Here is an 18,340-nt window from a genome sequence, read left to right on the forward strand (position 1 = left end):
AAACCGCTGACCTTTTGGTTAGCAGCCATAGCTCTTAACCATTATACCACAAGCGTTTTCATTGCCTTAATAGCCCTTCAAAATCCCTAGGAGATTGGTTTAAATTTGATCCAGGCCCAGAGACACAAATTTATTCTTTCAAAGGACAGAAGGATAAAACTTTGGACAAGAGTAATCCTGGGAGGTCCCACCTGACTTCAGATAATACCTTGCCCAAAGAACACTAAAAGATTAAGGTCAATTTCAGGCTTACTCCAAAGACCCTTTGGTCAGCTCTGGATCCACCTTCCAGAGCCCTTCTCAATTCTAACTCACACCACGTGCTCAGCTCCAAAACAATGTTTAATACTGCCTGAACTAGGAGGCCTAGTTAGATATCACAGGTGTGTTCTGATGTGTAGCAAAGCTCCCAGTTTGGGTCTTATTCTGGCTCAACTGTCCACTATTAGGATTGGGGCAGAACTAGATTTAGTTTCTCATTCTCACTTCATGTCCCTTCCACTAGTAGCCACCAGAGGCAAACATTTTGTAATCTAGGTGCCGTCTCATCACGTCAGCAAGCATGAATTTAAGAAAAAAAGACAAGAAAGAAGGAAGGAAGGAAGGAAAAGAGGGAGGGAGTATTCTTTTAAAAAAAAAAATAGTTAAAAGAAAACCCAGTGGACAAAATAATTTTCAACTTCCATGGAACACCTTTGAAGTGTGCCCTCCATCAACCTAAAGAGCTCGGAAATATAAACACTAGGCACCTTTAGGACCCCTGCTTTCCTGTGGCCCTCTAGGATTGCTTTTGTGAATTTTGCTCTGTCATTTGCATTTAATACATTAATAAGACCTTTTATTTCCCTGATAGCATTTCTTACTTTGTTTTTTTGTTTGTTTTTAATTATCATGCAATTGGCCTTTTTTGATGTACAGGTCTATGAATTTTAATACATATATTAAAAAAACAAAAACAAACCCATTGCTGTCGAGTCAATTCTGACTCATAGCGACCCTACAGAACAGAGTAGAACTGCCCCATAGGGTTTCCAAGGAGCAGCTGGTGGATTCAAACCGCTAACCCTTTGGTTAGCTGACATAGCTAGCCATAGCTCTTAACCACGGAGCCACCAGGGCTCCAATACATATATAGATTGATATAACTGTCACCACCCTGGGGATACAGAACAGTTCCATGACCCCAAACACTTCCTGGGGCTATCCCTTTGTAGTCACACCCTCCCCTCCATTCCTAATCCCCAGCAACCACTGATCTGTTCTTCACAAATAGACCTTTAATAGTTTCTTTGTTCCACACTCCCAAACTCAAAATGCTATTTTTTCTAGCTTAGGAGTTAAGCATCTTGTTACAGTAGTTGCTTTAACTCATTACATCAAAATTTATTCAAAATAAAATATGATTTTATGTTAATAAGCATCATGGAGCTACAAAAGGTGAACCACCTGAACCAGGACCTTTAATTCCAGCCAGCACCAGCCCAGAAAACCCAACCCTGCTCAAGGAGGGAGGCCTGGACTTCCTCTCCTCAATCTCTCATGAACCTTCATTCACCCTGCTCCTGCTCCTGAATGCCCTTTAGTTAGCCCACATTCACCTCTTAGAACTGATGATGTAAATGTTTTATCTCGTTCTGACTCACTCCCTCCCCCCTTGGACCTGGACTGCACTATACACTTCTTTCACCTGGGCCAGCCTCCAGCCTGCAAGCTCCAAGCTCCGGGGACGGTCCATTACGCCAATCTCTGGATTCAACCTGATCCCCCAGCAAAAGGTCAGTTCTGAAGATACTACATTCTCCAGCTTAAGGTATAATCATCTGAAACACTCACATACATGTATTTGCCTTCTATATGACTTTTTAAAAAGCACAAGATATTAAGAACTCAAAAAGTGATTAATATATTATTACATTATTATATATCATATATAGATGTATGAATAATATATACATTTTTTGAGGTGGTACATACAACAATGTATTATACAATATTATATATATCACCCTAAAATATATATTACATAATTCTCACATTTTATATATAGTATTATCATTAGCAGATCCAATACAGAGTATTAGACCACCACAGGAATGGTGATACATTTTGTATAAACCAAAAACCAAACCTGTTGCCATCAAGTCGATTCCAACTCATAGCAACACTACAGGGCAGAGTAGAGCTGCCCCAAAGAGTTTTCAAGGAGAGCCTGGTGGATTTGAACTGCCAACCTTTTGGTTAGCAACCGTACCTCTTAATCACTACGCCACCAGGGTTTTCACATTTTGTATAATCAGCCTTAAATCCACTGAAGTGACCCTTGATGTTGAACCTTTATGGGTTGAAAATTCTAACTCTATTTCTCATAAAATTATATGATCTAAGAATTAATTTTTCTTTTTTAAATACTTGACATTAATCTTATTAAAAGCTAACATTAATGAATTAACATTAGTTATGCATTGTTTAAATTTCTAAATCTAAATTTCCAGCTTCACCAAACTGCTCAAATCTTCCAATTAAACTGAACCCTATATAAAAATATTGATGTTTGAGATATAATTGAGGTTCATACTTCTATTCCCTCTCTCAACATTATTATTTTCTTAACTGTTACCAAATTAGTTACTCCCTAATTATAGAAAAAAAACCTCTATTGCACAATTTCTTTGCATAAACTTGTAACTTTTGCTCCTCAATTATTGTGCTCTTATCAATCCCATAAATCAATAATATGAAACTCCTTTTCATTGCAATCCTTTTTGGAACATGCCAAAGAACAAATGGGCGGACTTATTTTTTTCATGTGTCCCCTTCCTCATTAATTCGCCAGTGTGAGTTGACAGAGCTATCACTTCAGGGTATGTTTGTGATAGTGAGCTACTCACCAAACCAGAAGCGGAAATCCATCATTCCTGTCCCTGATATGTTAACCTCCAGTCTGCATGTTTTCTATATATATTGAATGCTCAATATTAAAACTATCTGCATCTATGGCAAATAACCAAGTCAAGTTCATTGTGTTTAGTTTTTACGATGAAATACAGATTTTTCGTTAGAAGATAATGGAGGTGGCGACCTGCACTCCTGTCACCACCTGCACCACCACCACCAACCGCACTTCGTCCCCACCCCCACCACCACAACCTTAAATTCAAAAGGCTAAACAGAATAATCCTTAAAAACAAATTTTAGCTGATCGAATTAAAGACATGACCAAAAAAAAAATCCCAGCCAAGTCTACAGAATTTTCTGCCTTTGAATCCAGTATATTTTCATTTGGGTAACAATGAGATAAATTTTCTTACCCTTAGAGTTCAGTATTTAGTTTCTTTCAAATAGGCAGTGAATGTTGGCCCCAGAATTCTGGCCTCCGTTGCTTAGAGGACCTCTTTCAGTAATCAGCTTAATATGCCTCACAGCTACTGATAAACTTTCAGGGAAAGATCTTTTAAGAAATATTGATGCTATTTTCCCTCTTCAAATATTAGCCTGAATCTCCCTCCTCTCTCTCTTTCCCTATCCCTGAATTTTTCCTTTTTCCCTCTTGTTAAGACCTCGTGAAAAGACAGACAGTTATAGTGCCACCTATTCTTGATTAAAATTACAAAATTTAACATTCTTTCAAAATCTCCATCTACATCTTTAAAAGTTGAACCCCTCTCCCCAGAAATCTACCCATATATAAAAACCAAAAAACCAAACCCGTTGCCAACGAGTCAATCCCAACTCATAGCAACCCTACAGGACAAACAGAACTGCCTCATAGGGTTTCCAAGGAGCCGCTGGTGGATTTAAACTGCCGACTTTTTGATTAGCAGCAGCATGCTTAACCACCGCAACACCAGGGCTCCACCCATATATACATACACGCAAAATTTTGCAAATACTTTCAGGGGTTCAAAGCCCCTCTAAAGCCCATCCACAGATGTACAAAATGGTCTGCGGTTCCCAGGGTAAATCCTGTTCCATAGCCGATTCCCACACAGTCAGCCATTCAACTCCCACCTGGCCCAAGGCTTACCACCTTTTCAGCTCTTCCTTGAGTCAATACTGTTGAGTCCAGATTAATTTCTGCCTCCCCTATAAACCCTTCCCCGACTCCCTCAACTTACATGGCTTTCTCCCTTTTCTGACTTCCTTACACACAGAGTCAAGTCTTATAACTTAGCATTCAGTTTCCCTCTAAATGATTCAGATACGTTAAGTTATGCCTCTAAACTTAACTGGTGAGGCCCTGAAAGCAGACACAGTGTACCTTACACCTCTGCAGTTTCCCCACAGCACAGTCATAGAAGCCCAGTGAAAAATTATTGAATGAACAATGACCTATCTATCTACTCACCTTTCTTCTACATATCTTCTGTCCCTTCCCCCCTACTTTCACCAAGGAGAAGAAGGATGGGGCCAGAAACACACTGAGCAGAAACCAGGCAATTCAGAGCTCAGGATCTGTCACTCACCACTTTGTTCATTCATTCAACAAACATTTGTCAAGTTCCTACTACACTGGACACTGGAGGCGCTATGTTGGGCACTGGAGATACAGAAATGTAAACGAATGACTTATTGTGTGCTATGTGCAATAACAGTGGTACACAGAAGGCAGTAATATCAGAGGAGTAGGCAACTATCTATTTAGAGATGTCAGGAAAGTCATCACTGAGAATAGGATGCTTGGAAATGGATTTTCAAAGAATTAGAATGAATTTGCCATGTGGGCTAGGGTGGGAAAGGCATTCCAAGAGAGTAGCAGCAAGTGCAGAGGCACAAATGCATAGAATCAACTTCTCCCTTTTATCCCTTCCTCTCCTTCCTTAGTTAGCCCCTGGATAAACCCCCATTTCAATCAGGCCAACTTGTCTCACCTTCAGGATTATCTCTTTGAACTAAATAATGGGGATTTATTTTTAAAGATTTACTAAGGAGAACTGCCTGGCACATATGAATTTCAAAATACTAAATAAATTATGGATTTGGAATGAAATGCACGTGACTGACTCAACGTTCATTTTACTGGGTTATATACTTTTACAGAGAAGATTTTTAATACCATTTTAATTTTAATGATCTTTCTGCCTTCAAGGGATAAAATAACATCAAGAAAAATGGTTTTGAAGTTATTTATTCAATGTTTCCATTCCTGTATCATTTATTTCTTCAAGTGAGTTTCTCAGTCTGCTGGCTTTATAAACGTCTCTTTGGACTTAACAACCATGGAACCACTTTTACTGTGAAGTTTAATATTCTGATTTAAAATCCAAATATCATTCACATATTGCATCTTCAGTGTTTTTAAAACAAACCAACCTGCTTAGACTTTTTTTTTTTTTAATTACTTTTTGCCAGAACATTTAAAAACATGCCTTCCAATATCTGGAAATGGAGACCCAACTGAATGCATGCAATAATACTCCCTCTGGCTCATTTTCCTGCCTTGTATTTTCAGAAGAAAAACTGGTAACACTGCTAAACTCATTTTATTTAAGAAACACTAATGGTATTAAAATGCATCAGTAGTCTGGCTTAAAAAAAAAAGCAAGAACAATTGATTCCAGAGGTGCCATTCTTGGCACTTATGCTTTTTCAGAGACCTGAGCCCTCAATTGGTTTTAAAGACATAAAAGCCCCTGTTTGCTGTCTCTCCCCAATATATCCAAAGAAGACATCATATCTGAGGAGGCTCCAAATTTATAACAAAGATACAATGCCTCATTGATGGTTCTCTATAAAAAAAAATTTTTTTAATTTATTGCTGTTCTTAATCACAAAAAAAACAAAAACTCAGGTGCACATAAAAAACCAGTTCATGTCAGTTAATCAGGGAAAAGATAGTCTTTTTAACAAATGGTGCTGGCATAACTGGATATCCATTTGCAAAAAAATGAAACAGGACCCATACCTCACACCATGCACAAAAACTAACTCCAAGTGGATCAAAGACCTAAACATAAAGACTAAAACGATAAAGATTATGGAAGAAAAAATAGGGACAACATTAGGAGCCCTAATACAAGGCATAAACAGAATACAAAACATTACCAAAAATGATGAAGAGATACCAGATAACTGGGAGCTCCTAAAAATCAAACACCTATGCTCATCTAAAGACTTCACCAAAAGAGGAAAAAGACCACCTACAGACTGGGGAAGAATTTTCAGCTATGACATCTCTGACCAGTGCCTGATCTCTAAAATCTATATGATTCTGTCAAAACTCAACCATAAAAAGACAAACAACCCAATCAAGAAGTAGGCAAAGGATATGAACACACACTTCACTAAAGAAGATATTCACGCAGCTAACAGATACATGAGAAAATGCTCTCGATAATTAGCCATTAGAGAAATGCAAATTAAAACCACAATGAGATTCCATCTCACTCCAACAAGGCTGGCATTAATCCAAAAAACACAAAATAATAAATGTTGGAGAGGCTGCGGAGAGATTGGAACTCTTATACACTGCTGGTGGGAATGTAAAATGGTACAACCACTTTGGAAATCTATCTGGCGTTATCTTAAAAAGTTAGAAATAGAACTACCATACAACCCAGAAATCCCACTCCTCGGAACATACCCTAGAGAAATAAGAGCCTCCACACAAACAGATATAGGCACACCCATGTTTATTGCAGCTCTGTTTACAATAGCAAAAAGCTGGAAGCAACCAAGGTGTCCATCAACGGATGAATGGGTAAATAAATTGTGGTATGTTCACACAATGGAATACTATGCATCGATAAGAACAGTGACGAATCTGTGAAACATTTCATAACATGGAGGAACCTGGAAGGCGTTATGCTGAGCGAAATTAGTCAGAGGCAAAAGGACAAATATTGTATAAGACCACTATTATAAGATCTTGAGAAATAGTAAAAACTGAGAAGAACACATACTTTTGTGGTTACGAGGAGGGGAGGGAGGGAGGGAAGGAGGGTGGGAGAGGGTTTTTTACTGATTAGTTAGTAGATAAGAACTGCTTTAGGTGAAGGGAAGGACAATACTCAATACATGGAAGGTCAGCTCAACTGGACTGGACCAAAAGCAAAGAAGTTTCCGGGATAAACTGAATGCTTCAAAGGTCAGCATAGCAAGGGCGGGGGTTTGGGGACCATGGTTTAAGGGGACTTCTAAGTCAATTGGCAAAATAATTCTATTATGAAAACATTCTGCATCCCACTTTGAAATGTGGCGTCTGGGGTCTTAAATGCTAACAAGCGGCCATCTAAGATGCATCAACTGGTCTCAACTCACCTGGAGCAAAGGAAAATGAAGAACACCAAGGTCACACGACAACTAAGAGCCCAAGAGACAGAAAGGGCCACATGAACCAGAGACCTACATCATCCTGAGACCAGAAGAACTAGTTGGTGCCCGGCCACAATCGATGACTGCCCTGACAGGGAGCACAATAGAGAACTCCTGAGGGAGCAGGAGATCAGTGGGATGCAGACCCCAAATTCTCATAAAAAGACCATACTTAATGGTCTGACTGTCACTAGAGGAATCCGGGCAGTCATGGTCCCCAAACCTTCTGTTGGCACAGGACAAGAACCATCCCCGAAGACAACTCATCAAACATGAAAGGGACTAGACAGTGGGTAGGAGACAGATGCTGATGAAGAGTGAGCTAATTATATCAGGTGGACTGTGTTGGCATCTCCTGTCTGGAGGGGGGATGGGAGGATAGAGAGAGTTGGAAGCTGGCAAAATTGTCAGGGAAGGAGAGACTGGAAGGAAGGAAGGGGCTGACTCATTAGGGGGAGAGCAAGTGGGAGTAGGGAGTAAGATGTATATAAACTTATATGTGACAGACTGACTTGATTTGTAAACGTTCACTCGAAGCTCAATAAAAGTTTAAAAAAAAAAAAAAAACCAGTTCAATAAGCAAGCAAAAAAAAATTCCCAGGGAACACATTTAGAACTATTTTGAGTTGTTTTATGATTCGTTCAGTTTTTGGCCTCTGCAGTGCCAGTGGAGTCCTGAGACTCCGAAACTGAAAAGAGCAAGAGAATGAAGACCTTGATCCTCATACTAGAATGGTGAGATAACGATAATCAGGATATATTATATGTATATGTGCTTTATACTTCAGAAACTCTAGTGGCGTAGTGGTTAAGTGCTATGGCTGCTAACCAAGAGGTCAGCAGTTCGAATCCGCCAGGCGCTCCTTGGAAACTCTGTGGGGCAGTTCTCCTCTGTCCTACGAGTCGGAATCGACTCAACGGCAGTGGGCTTGGGTTTTGGGTTTTGGTTTTTTTGTGCTTTATAAGAATTCCTTCCCGAGGTTGATCTCATGTGATCATCCTAAACCTCTGTTGGAGATGATGAGCCTAGATTCCAGAAGCAGCAAGCCCAAGAGCATGATTAGACTCAAAACCCAGTTCTTGGTGTTACAAAAAAAATCTTTACCGCTACACCAGATATGGGATGAGCAATCGATCTCTCCCCCTACCCTGCTCTCATTTTGTTTTCCATCTCTTAATACAGTAATTGATTTTTTTAATATAGTATTTCAGGATTCATAGATCTTCAAGTTTCCAGTTGATTAAAAATTTATTTATCAGCCAAATATCAATTTTCTCTTTATTCAAAAATTACCTTTCTGGAATAAGGGTAGTCCAAAGCAAGTAAAGATGTTTTGCATTCACTCCTCCTTGCTCTCTTTCATATTGCTGTAGAAGCCCATATTGAATGTCTCTCTTAACCAGCAAGAATTTCTCTCCACTCACTTATTGGACCAGACTTCCCCCAGAAAGCACTATAATTGGTTACCTTTTCATGCTTCCACATGAAATCTCTGAGGAAGATTTCAAGGAGCACAAAATGCATGCAGCAAAGCTCAAATGATATTATACATCTAATATCAGCCTCAAAAACACATTATTAAATGAAAGAAAAGCCTTTCAACCCTTTCCACATTATACAAAAGAGCTCTAAGAAAACTAGAAAAGAGATTTTCCTGAAACCCCAACTACTGAAAGAGCAGCAGATTTCTTTCTTTCATTCATTGGTTTGTTCATTCATTCAACATGAAAGCCACTATTGCCAGCACTATTTTAGGCCCTGGAGAGTTGGTGATGACACAGCCAAGTTTCTGCCTTGCAGAGCTTACATTCCAGAAGGAGGTAACACAGGCAAAAAAAAAAACCCGTAAAGAAATAATATCAGATATTGTTAAATATTAAAAAAAAAAAAAAAACCCTGGTGGCGCAGTGGTTAAGCTTTCAGCTGCTAACCAAAGGTCAGCACTTTGAATCCACCAGCTGCTCCTTGGAAACCCCATGGGGCAGTTCTACTCTGTCCTATAGGATCACTAGGAGTCAGAATCATCTCCATTGCATGGGTTTGGTTTTGGTTTACTGTTAAATATAATGAATAAACAAAACAAGGTAAGGGAATCTCATGTAATGGAGGTAAGGGACAAAGTGGAAACTGGAACACCAGTTGGGAAGTGATTATGGAAGCCCAGGTGAGAGATGGAATTAGGTTGGTGAAAAGCAGTTAGATTTGGCACTTGCTGGTGGATTCGATGTCAAGCTTAAGGAAGAGAGAAACCAAGGATTATTCAAAGGTTTTCATCTAAGCAAATGGGTGGCTGATGATGCCATTAGCCTAGATGGAGAAGACCTTGGGAGGAAAGGAAGGGGTGAGGACATCAAGGATTCTCTTTTTTGCTAAATCAAGTTCCATTCAAGCGGAATTGTTAAAAAGTCAAACGGAAGCACAAGTCTGAAGCTCAAGAGAGCAGCAGAGGCTGGAGATACAAATTTGAGAGTCATCAGAATACAGATATTATAGCATTTAAAGTCATGGGACTAGATGAGTTCACCTGGGGATACATGCAATCAGAAGGGGTGGGTGGTTCAAATCACGGCTTTACTACTTATCACCTAACTTGGGCAAAGTCTTTAACCTTTCTATGAAGGACTGACGTATATCTGAATGTGATTTGAAATTTACATAAACCAAAAAAAAAAAAAAAATCCAAATCCATTGCCCTTGTGTTGATTCCAGCTCATGGCGACCCTATAGCACTACACAAATATGTGTTGTTATCAAGCTCCTAAGAAACTGAACGACATATAAAGATAGAAACAGTAAAATCAGAAATGAAAACTCAACTTTCCCGACCACAGCAATGACATTACCATTTACCTTAGCAAAGGAGCAAAACAACTTGCCAGCAAGTTCACTAGAACAAAATACCACCCAGGGAAATGAAAATGGGGTCCTCCTACCTCTGGCCCATTAAAAAGGTAAAAGATTTTCATTAACAAAACATTATTTTCAGCAACTGAAAATAATCCAACACACCATGCCGTCAACAGTGATTATTTCTAGGGGGTAAATTTGCAGGGAATTATTACATTAATACCTGAATTTTATCAAAAACATATATTACTGTTATAATTACAAAAAGATACACAAAAGGGTAATGTAATACAGAAGCGCAATTTGGTATAACATATATGACTAATGGGAAAAAAGTAGCAACTCATGAACTATTTTCAAGAAGCTCCAATGTGGGACTTGGAGTTACCAAAGAACTGATGAAATTAGTCTAGATGGTGATCGTTGCTAAACTCTAAACTAACATATGTTGGTGAAATAAGAATTGACTACTCTTGCAAGTACTGAAGTTTTAAAATACAATTATTCTAGAAACTTCAAATATCCCACACATTTACCTATTATAGACTTAAAACTAATGAATAGGTAGATCTTTTTTTTTTCCCCTGATTAGACCCATCAATATTTGTTATCTTCTGAAGAGAATTTTTTAAGAATTGTAGACAACCATACTACCCAGCAAGTAAGAGAAATGAAGTCTTGATACATGCTATAATATGGTTGGAGCTTGAAAACATTACACTGAGTGAACAAAAGAACAAATACTGTATGACCTCACTTATACAAAAAGACAAGAACAGGTGATGGATAGACATCAAAGTTAATTAGTGGTTAAAAGGGGTGGGATGGAGGAGGAAAAAGTGGTTATTGCTTATGGAGTACTGAGTTTCAGTTGACAGTGATGAAAATATTGCATTGATTAAGGAGCTAGGTTTATACTCAATTAATGTAATTGCTGACAATAAGCTGTACGCCTGTAAAAAGCTATGTTGGCAAAATTTGTATGATAAATATATTTATAACAATGACCAAAAAAAAAGAGAGAGAGAGTAGTTCAGGCTGCTTTGTACAACCTCATGGGATTTGCTTCCTTGGTTTGGAGGATTAGGGTCACGGTTTCACGGGACATCCCGTTTAGTGCTTAGTGCTTTAGTGTTTAGTGCTTCTGTTGTACCTCCTAGTTCGTTGTGTAGTACCTGGAGTCTTAAATGCTTGCAAGCAGTCATTCTAGACACAATTATTGGTCTCTATTTGCCTTGAGTCTATTCCAACTCATGCTAACCCCATGGGTCATTAGAACTGCTCCATAGACTTTTCTTGGCTGTTATGTTAATGAAGGCAGATAATTAGGCCTTTCTCCCAAGGTACTGCTGAGTGGATTCAAATCACCAACATTAGCAAACCCAAAATGTAAACTCTCTGCCATTGAATCTATTCCAACTCACAGTGACCCTGCACGTAGGACAGAGTAAAACTGCCCCTTAGGGTTTCCAAGGTTGTAAATCTTTATGGAAGCAGATTGCCACATCCTTCTCCAATGGAGCGGCTGGTGAGTTTGAACCACCAACTTCCAATTACTAGCCAAGCGCTTAAACACTGTGCCACCAGGGCTCCTTTTAGGTTAGTAGTTGAAGGGAAACCATTTGCGCCACCTAGGAATCTCTGTAAAAGGAAGGCCCCTCTACACACATTCAAAGACTTAAAATGATAAGGAATACTTTTCTGTACTCCATGTAAATCATCGAGCACAGTAGGATTTCTTAGCCTCCCAAATCCCAGGAGGTTTCTAATTGTAATTCTAGGTAGTTGCCACTAGATGGCTCTGCTGCTTCACAACAAAGCAGTAGAGTTTCCTTTGGAGGTTTTACACTAAACTTAAGAATCTCTGTTATTAACAAAATTAAAGTTGTTGTGTAATTAAAAAGCTTTGAAACACTTTTTTAAAAAACCTCTTAAGCCAATTTAGGACACCGTCTACGCTACTCAATCTTCAGCTCTGCTGAAGCATCTTGCCACTCACATGCTAAGTGCAGCTACGGGTGGGGGGCCCAGGAACAAATTATGGGGTCAGTCGCTCATCTCTATGATGTTCTTAGTACCTCTGTATAAAGGCTCTCTGTCCACTCTGGGATCCAAAGTATCCTGGTCTTTCCACTTAAAAGCAAGAAGTATCAATATGGCAAGTGCCTAACCCCAGTAGTTCCTGTAAACTACTTGTGGCTTGTAAGGGCGGACTGACAGCCAGAGATCTCTTGCCTCACCCCTGCAAATGCTCTCCTCTACTCCTCATATCAGGAGTCCCTGCATGGCACAGACAGTCAAGCCCTAAAGTACTTGCCAAAAGGTTGGTGGTTCAAACCCACCCAGACAGGCCTGGCGATCTGCTTCTGAAAGGTCACGGCCTTTGGACCAGCTCCACTCTGCACACTCAGGGTCGCCATTAGTCAGCATCAACTCCATGGCAACTAGCAACAACAACACTCCTGACATTATTCAGGTAGCCACACAACACCAGGGACCGGCTCTCCCTGAAGCTAACCAACCTCTCCAAATGGGAAAGTCTTTGCAAGTATAACCTTGCCCTTTCAAACATCACTTTCTTAAAAGGATGCTTTTTTTAAAAGATACAAAACAGTCTCTTGACTTATCAACAACAAAAGAAAATACAAATGATGCAGAAAATCTCTTAGAGCTAACATGGAGATTACCATTCAACAATTCGTTCGCGTACTTGATTAATGTGGCAATGCACCATGCGTGCTGTCAAGAGCTAACGATGCGGCACTAAGCAGAAGGGATCTGAGTCCCTGTCTTACGGAGCCCTCTGTTCTGTAATAGATGATGCTAATAATAGAGAAATGGTATTTTTAATGTTGCTAATAAGTCAACGGGAACCCTGGTGGCATCGTGGTTAAGAGCTATGGCTGTTAACCAAAAGGTCAGCAGTTCGAATTCACCAGGCGCTCCTTGGAAACTCTATGATATGGGGCAGTTCTACTCTGTCCTACAGGGTCGCTATGAGTCAGAATCAGTTCGATGGCAGTGGGTTTAACAAGTCAACAGAAATTGAAAGCAGGGACTCAAAAAGTAGAAAAATCCAGGTGTCCATCAGCTGACGAATGGGTAAAAATATGTGATATATTCATACAATGGAATATTATTCATCCATAAAAGGGAATGAAGTTCTGATACATGGATGAACTTGAAAGCATTACGCGGAGTGAAATAAGCCAGACAGAAAAAGGCAAACATTGTAAAATAAAATTAAACCCAAATAGGTGGATCCAGAAGGAAGGCCCAGCTTTTAGAGTCAGGCAGACTTTGCCACTTGGCAAAAATGAAGGAGGAACGGGGTAGGTGGGCAGAGAATTGAAAGAAGTTTCAATATTGAAAATAAGGTAAGGTCTTCCACGTAAGTCCAAAACAAATCAAGTACAGGGTGATATGCAACTTTTAGCTAGAGTAGCATATAATTGGGGAAAATGTTATTCCTGCTACAAAAATTTGGTTTAAGGTCCTGTCTGGGCCACATTTGAGTGTAAAAGGGGTACTATTAATAATTAAGCCAAGACAACAGGTGTAAACTGGGACATAAGGCCACACTATTTATAGCACACGTGAAAAGCTCTAGACATTTTAACTGATGAAAAGCCCAATGAATCAACAATTCCCTGTAATTGCTTTAAAATATTACTAGCTCACTAAGTGCTTATCATATGCCTAACACTGTTCTAAGTTCTCTATATGTTTTTACTCATTTAATATTCACAGAACTGTTGCTGTTATTGTTAGGTGCTGTAAAGTCGGTTCTGACTCATAGTAACCCCACGTGCAACAGAACGTAACACTGCCTGGACCTGCGCTATCCTCACAACTGTTGTTGTGCTTGAGCTCATTGTTGCAGCCACTGTGTCAATTCATCTCAAGAGTCTTCCTCTTTTTCACTGACCCTCGACTTTACCAAGCATGATGTCCTTCTCCACGGACTGCTCCCTCCTGTAACATGTCCAGGGTGTGTGCGATGAAGTCCAGCTATCCTTGCTTCTAAGGAGCATTCTGACTGTACTTCTTCCAAGACAGATTTGTTTCTTCTTTTGGCAGTCCATGGTATATTCAATACTCAATATTCTTCATAAACACCATAATTCAAAGGCATCAATTCTTCTTTATTCATTGTCCAGCTTTCGCATGCGTACAAGGCAACTGAAAACACCATGGCTTTGGTCAGGCACACCTTAGTCCTTAAAGTGAATTGTACATGTAAAAACTCCTGAATTGGGATATGTTTTGCTGTGTGTATTCTCGATAACAAAATAAATAAATTTTCATAAAATGTTTCTCTCTGGGTCAGTGGAGAGCCGAAATTAATACTTTTTCCTGTTAAGAGTAAACAAATTCTATTTTTCATGTATGTAGCTCTTAAGACACTGGAAGAAAATTTCCAAGTGATTCAAATAGTGATTTTCTCTGGCTCTACCAAAAAACAAAGTAACAAAGCTGTTCAAAGTTGTAATGAGCTACTTCAGGACCAAGGTAGTTCCCCAACACCATGGTTAATGTAGGTGTCCTGTCATGGGCTGTAGGTAGAGTAGAAGCGATTCAAGTTTATTAGATAGTTAAAAGAGATGAATATTAAGGTTCTTTCCAAACCTGAGGTTTCATCATTCTAAACCAGTTTTGTAATAGTAATAACACTTTCCTGTCAACAACGTTCATCTTCTAAAAGATTTAGGTAAGTTCCAAGCTACCAAGAAAGATGGGAGGGATGAAGGGAGGGAGAGAGAAAGGAAGAGAAGACCCAATGGAAACAGAGTGAAGAGAAAGAAAACCATTGAAGTGTTCTTAAGTACATTAAAGGATTTCACCTTCAAAATAAAGTCTAAAACCCTACTTTCCCCATCTCAACCAAAATGTAAACCCAGTTCATCCACAATGCAAGATTCCTGAGTGCCTGCGTGAGAAAAAAAAGAAAAACGCATCTGAAAATCACTTTGGACTCTATAATGAGCTCTGATAGTTTCCTTTCAGATTGTTCTGGGTGATCAGATCAGAACAGAAGAGCTGAGATTGGCTCAGGACTTGATGTGTAAAGTAGCTTTCAACAGGGTTTGGTCAATCCTTTTTGACGTATATACACATTGCAACAATCTTCAAAGGCAACGTCTGGGAGAGCCTCCTACTCCTTTCAAGGATACTGACAAGTAAGGGAATAGAGAGGGTAAGAAGAAAAATTCAAATAAGGAAAAAATCATTGGAAGAAGGGTACCAACAAGAACCCCAAAGAACGCAGTTGATTGATTACAGATTTTACTAGACTACTGACCGATGACAATCATTCAACCTGCCAATTCCTCTCTCTGTGGACTCATTACCAGTAAATAGTGCTCTTTTGCTACCAGATACCTTCCTTAATCCGCAGTCATGTCCGTAACCAAAAGCCGCCACCATTGGTCCAGAGCCAGGACTTGCTCTCTGAGAAAGACTGATGTTTCAGTGGTAATCTCAGCAGAGCTTCCTAAAAGAGACAGGAAAGTCCAAATTGGGGTAAATGGTCCCTTCAAGACTTCTGAAAGTTCTCTGGATGCCTTTGCTTTTCAGTGAGCCCAGATTCCTTATGGGGTCTCTGAATGAAAAGGTTTTACACTAACTAGAACAGCCACGATCCAACCACAGCCGGTTTTGTGTGGTGTACAGGGAGATGACTACTCACAAAGTAAGTTAACGGAAATAAACCAAAAGGGTATTGTCAAATGTCAACTCCCTCCTTCTGATAAAATCAGTAATTCAAGTGTTTATCATTCATTCATACTATACGTACAAATATTATCAACATATAATAGAAAGTCTGTAATTTACATTCTCAGTAAATTAATTTTTTTTTTTTTTTTTTTTAAATGAGGTGGAAAGTTAGGAGATTTTTACTAAGACCATCTGGGCATCCTAGAAATATGAATCCTGTGTTGGACTCATTCCCACATTACTATAAACTCTGCTACAAACCCTCGAATCAGGAATAGGGAGTTCTTTGTGGAAAGATGAGCCCAAGAAATAAACTAAAACCAGACTCAGCAAGTCAGTGAAGACAGAGACTTGGAAAAAGAAAAAAAGAAGAAAGGTTGACATAATCCAGGTAGGTTGGAATTCAAAGCATGCAGTAGCCTTGGCAACACAGACTAGCTGGAGTGAGGTGAAGCCAAGACCAGGACAGGATAAGGAGACACACACAAGCTCCAGAGGCCTGTCTCCCATATGTACACTTGCAAACTCAATGTACCGTATCCAAAGACACGGCAATTAACACTTGCTTCAGGCAGGTATCAGGACCAGACTGATGAATCCAAAGGGTGAGGCATGGCCACGAAAGCCAAACTCACAGTAATAGCAAGACTTCTTTTCCAGCAATACTGTGATCTAAAATATGCAGAAAAACCTAGAATTGTTAGATAAAATATAACAAAGATTCTAAGTGCACAGCATAGCTGAACTCACAGAAGTAAATGAAATCTGAGAACCTAAACCAGAGACGAAGATACACACAAAAGTGCACTGGCACTGACACTCGGGCTGCCCAGAGGGCACTTATTGATACAAGTGACCAAGAAGTTTCAGTTTTTATATTGTTGTTGTCAGGTGCCATCAAGTCAGTTCCAACTCATAGCAACTCCATGTACAACAAAATGAAACACTGCCTGATCCTGCGCCATCCTCACAATTGTTGTTATGCTTGAGCCCATTGTTGCAGATACTGTGTCAATCCATCTCCTTGAGGGTCTTCCTCTTTTTTGCTGACCCTCTACTTTACCAAGCATGGTATCATTCTCCAGGGACTGATCCCTCCTGACAACATGTCCAAAGTATGTGAGATATAGTCTTGCCCTTCTTGCTTCTAAGGAGCATTCTGGTTGTACTTCTTCCAAGACAGAGTTGCTCATTCTTTTGGCAGTCTGCAGTATATTCAGTGTTCTTTGCCAACACCACAAGCCAAAGGCATCAATTTTCCTTTAGTCTTCCTTATTCATCGTCCAGCTTTCCCATCGAGGTCACTGAATACACCATGGCTTGGGTCAGACGCACCTTAGTCTTCAAGGTGATATCTTTGCTTTAACACCTGAAAGAGGTCTTTTGCAGCAGATTCGCCCAATGCAATCTGTCTTTTGATTTCTTGACCGCTGCTTCCATGGGTGTTGATTATGGATCCAAGTGAAATGAAATCTTTGACAACTTCAATCTTTTCTCCATTTATCACGATGCTGCTTATTAGTCCACGATTTTTGTTTTCTTTGTGTAGAGGTGTAATCAATACTGAAGACTGTGGCCTTTGATCTTCATCTGTAAGAGCTGCAAGTCCTCTTCACCTTCAGCAAGCAAGGTTGTGTCATCTGCAAAACAAAGGTTGTTAATGAGTCTTCCTCCAATTGTGATGCCCTGTTCTTCTTCATATAGTCCAGCTTCTCGGATTATTTGCTCAGCATACAGATTGAGTTAAGTATAGTAAAAGAATACAACCCTTATATGCACCTTTCCTGACTTTAAACCACGAAGTATTCCCTTCTTCTGTTCAAATGACTGCCTCTTGACTTATGTAAAGGTTCCTCATGAGCACAATTAATTGTTCTGGAATTCCCATTCTTCGCAATGTTATCCATAATTTGTTATGATCCACACAGTCGAATGTCTTTACATAATCAATAAAACACAGGTAAACATCTTTCTGGTATTCTCTGCTTTCGGCCATGATCTGTCTGATATTAGCAATGATATTCCCCATTCCACGTCCTCTTCTGATTCCGGCTTGAATTTCTGGCAGTTTCCTGTTGATGCACTGCTACAACTGCTATTGAATGATCTTCAGCAAAATTTTACTGTGTGTCAATTTGTACAAGGCAAGGTCATGGAAGCTCCAGACGCATTCAAACTCCCTGAGGGACCAAATTACTGGGCTGAGGACCGTGGGGATCATGGTCTAGGGGAACATTTAGCTCGAGTGGCATAACATAGTTTTATGAAGAAAATGTTCTACATTCTACTCTGGTGAGTAGCATCTGGAGTCTTAGAAGCTTGTGAGCAGCCATCTAAGATACTCCACTGGTATCACCCCTTCAGGACCAAGGGAGAATGAAGAAAACTAAAGACACAAGGAAAAGATTGGTCCAAAGGACTAATGGGCCGCAACTACCACAGCCTCCATCAGACTGAGTCCAG

Source organism: Loxodonta africana, chromosome 25, assembly GCF_030014295.1.
Source record: "Loxodonta africana isolate mLoxAfr1 chromosome 25, mLoxAfr1.hap2, whole genome shotgun sequence".
Lineage (NCBI taxonomy): Eukaryota > Metazoa > Chordata > Mammalia > Proboscidea > Elephantidae > Loxodonta > Loxodonta africana.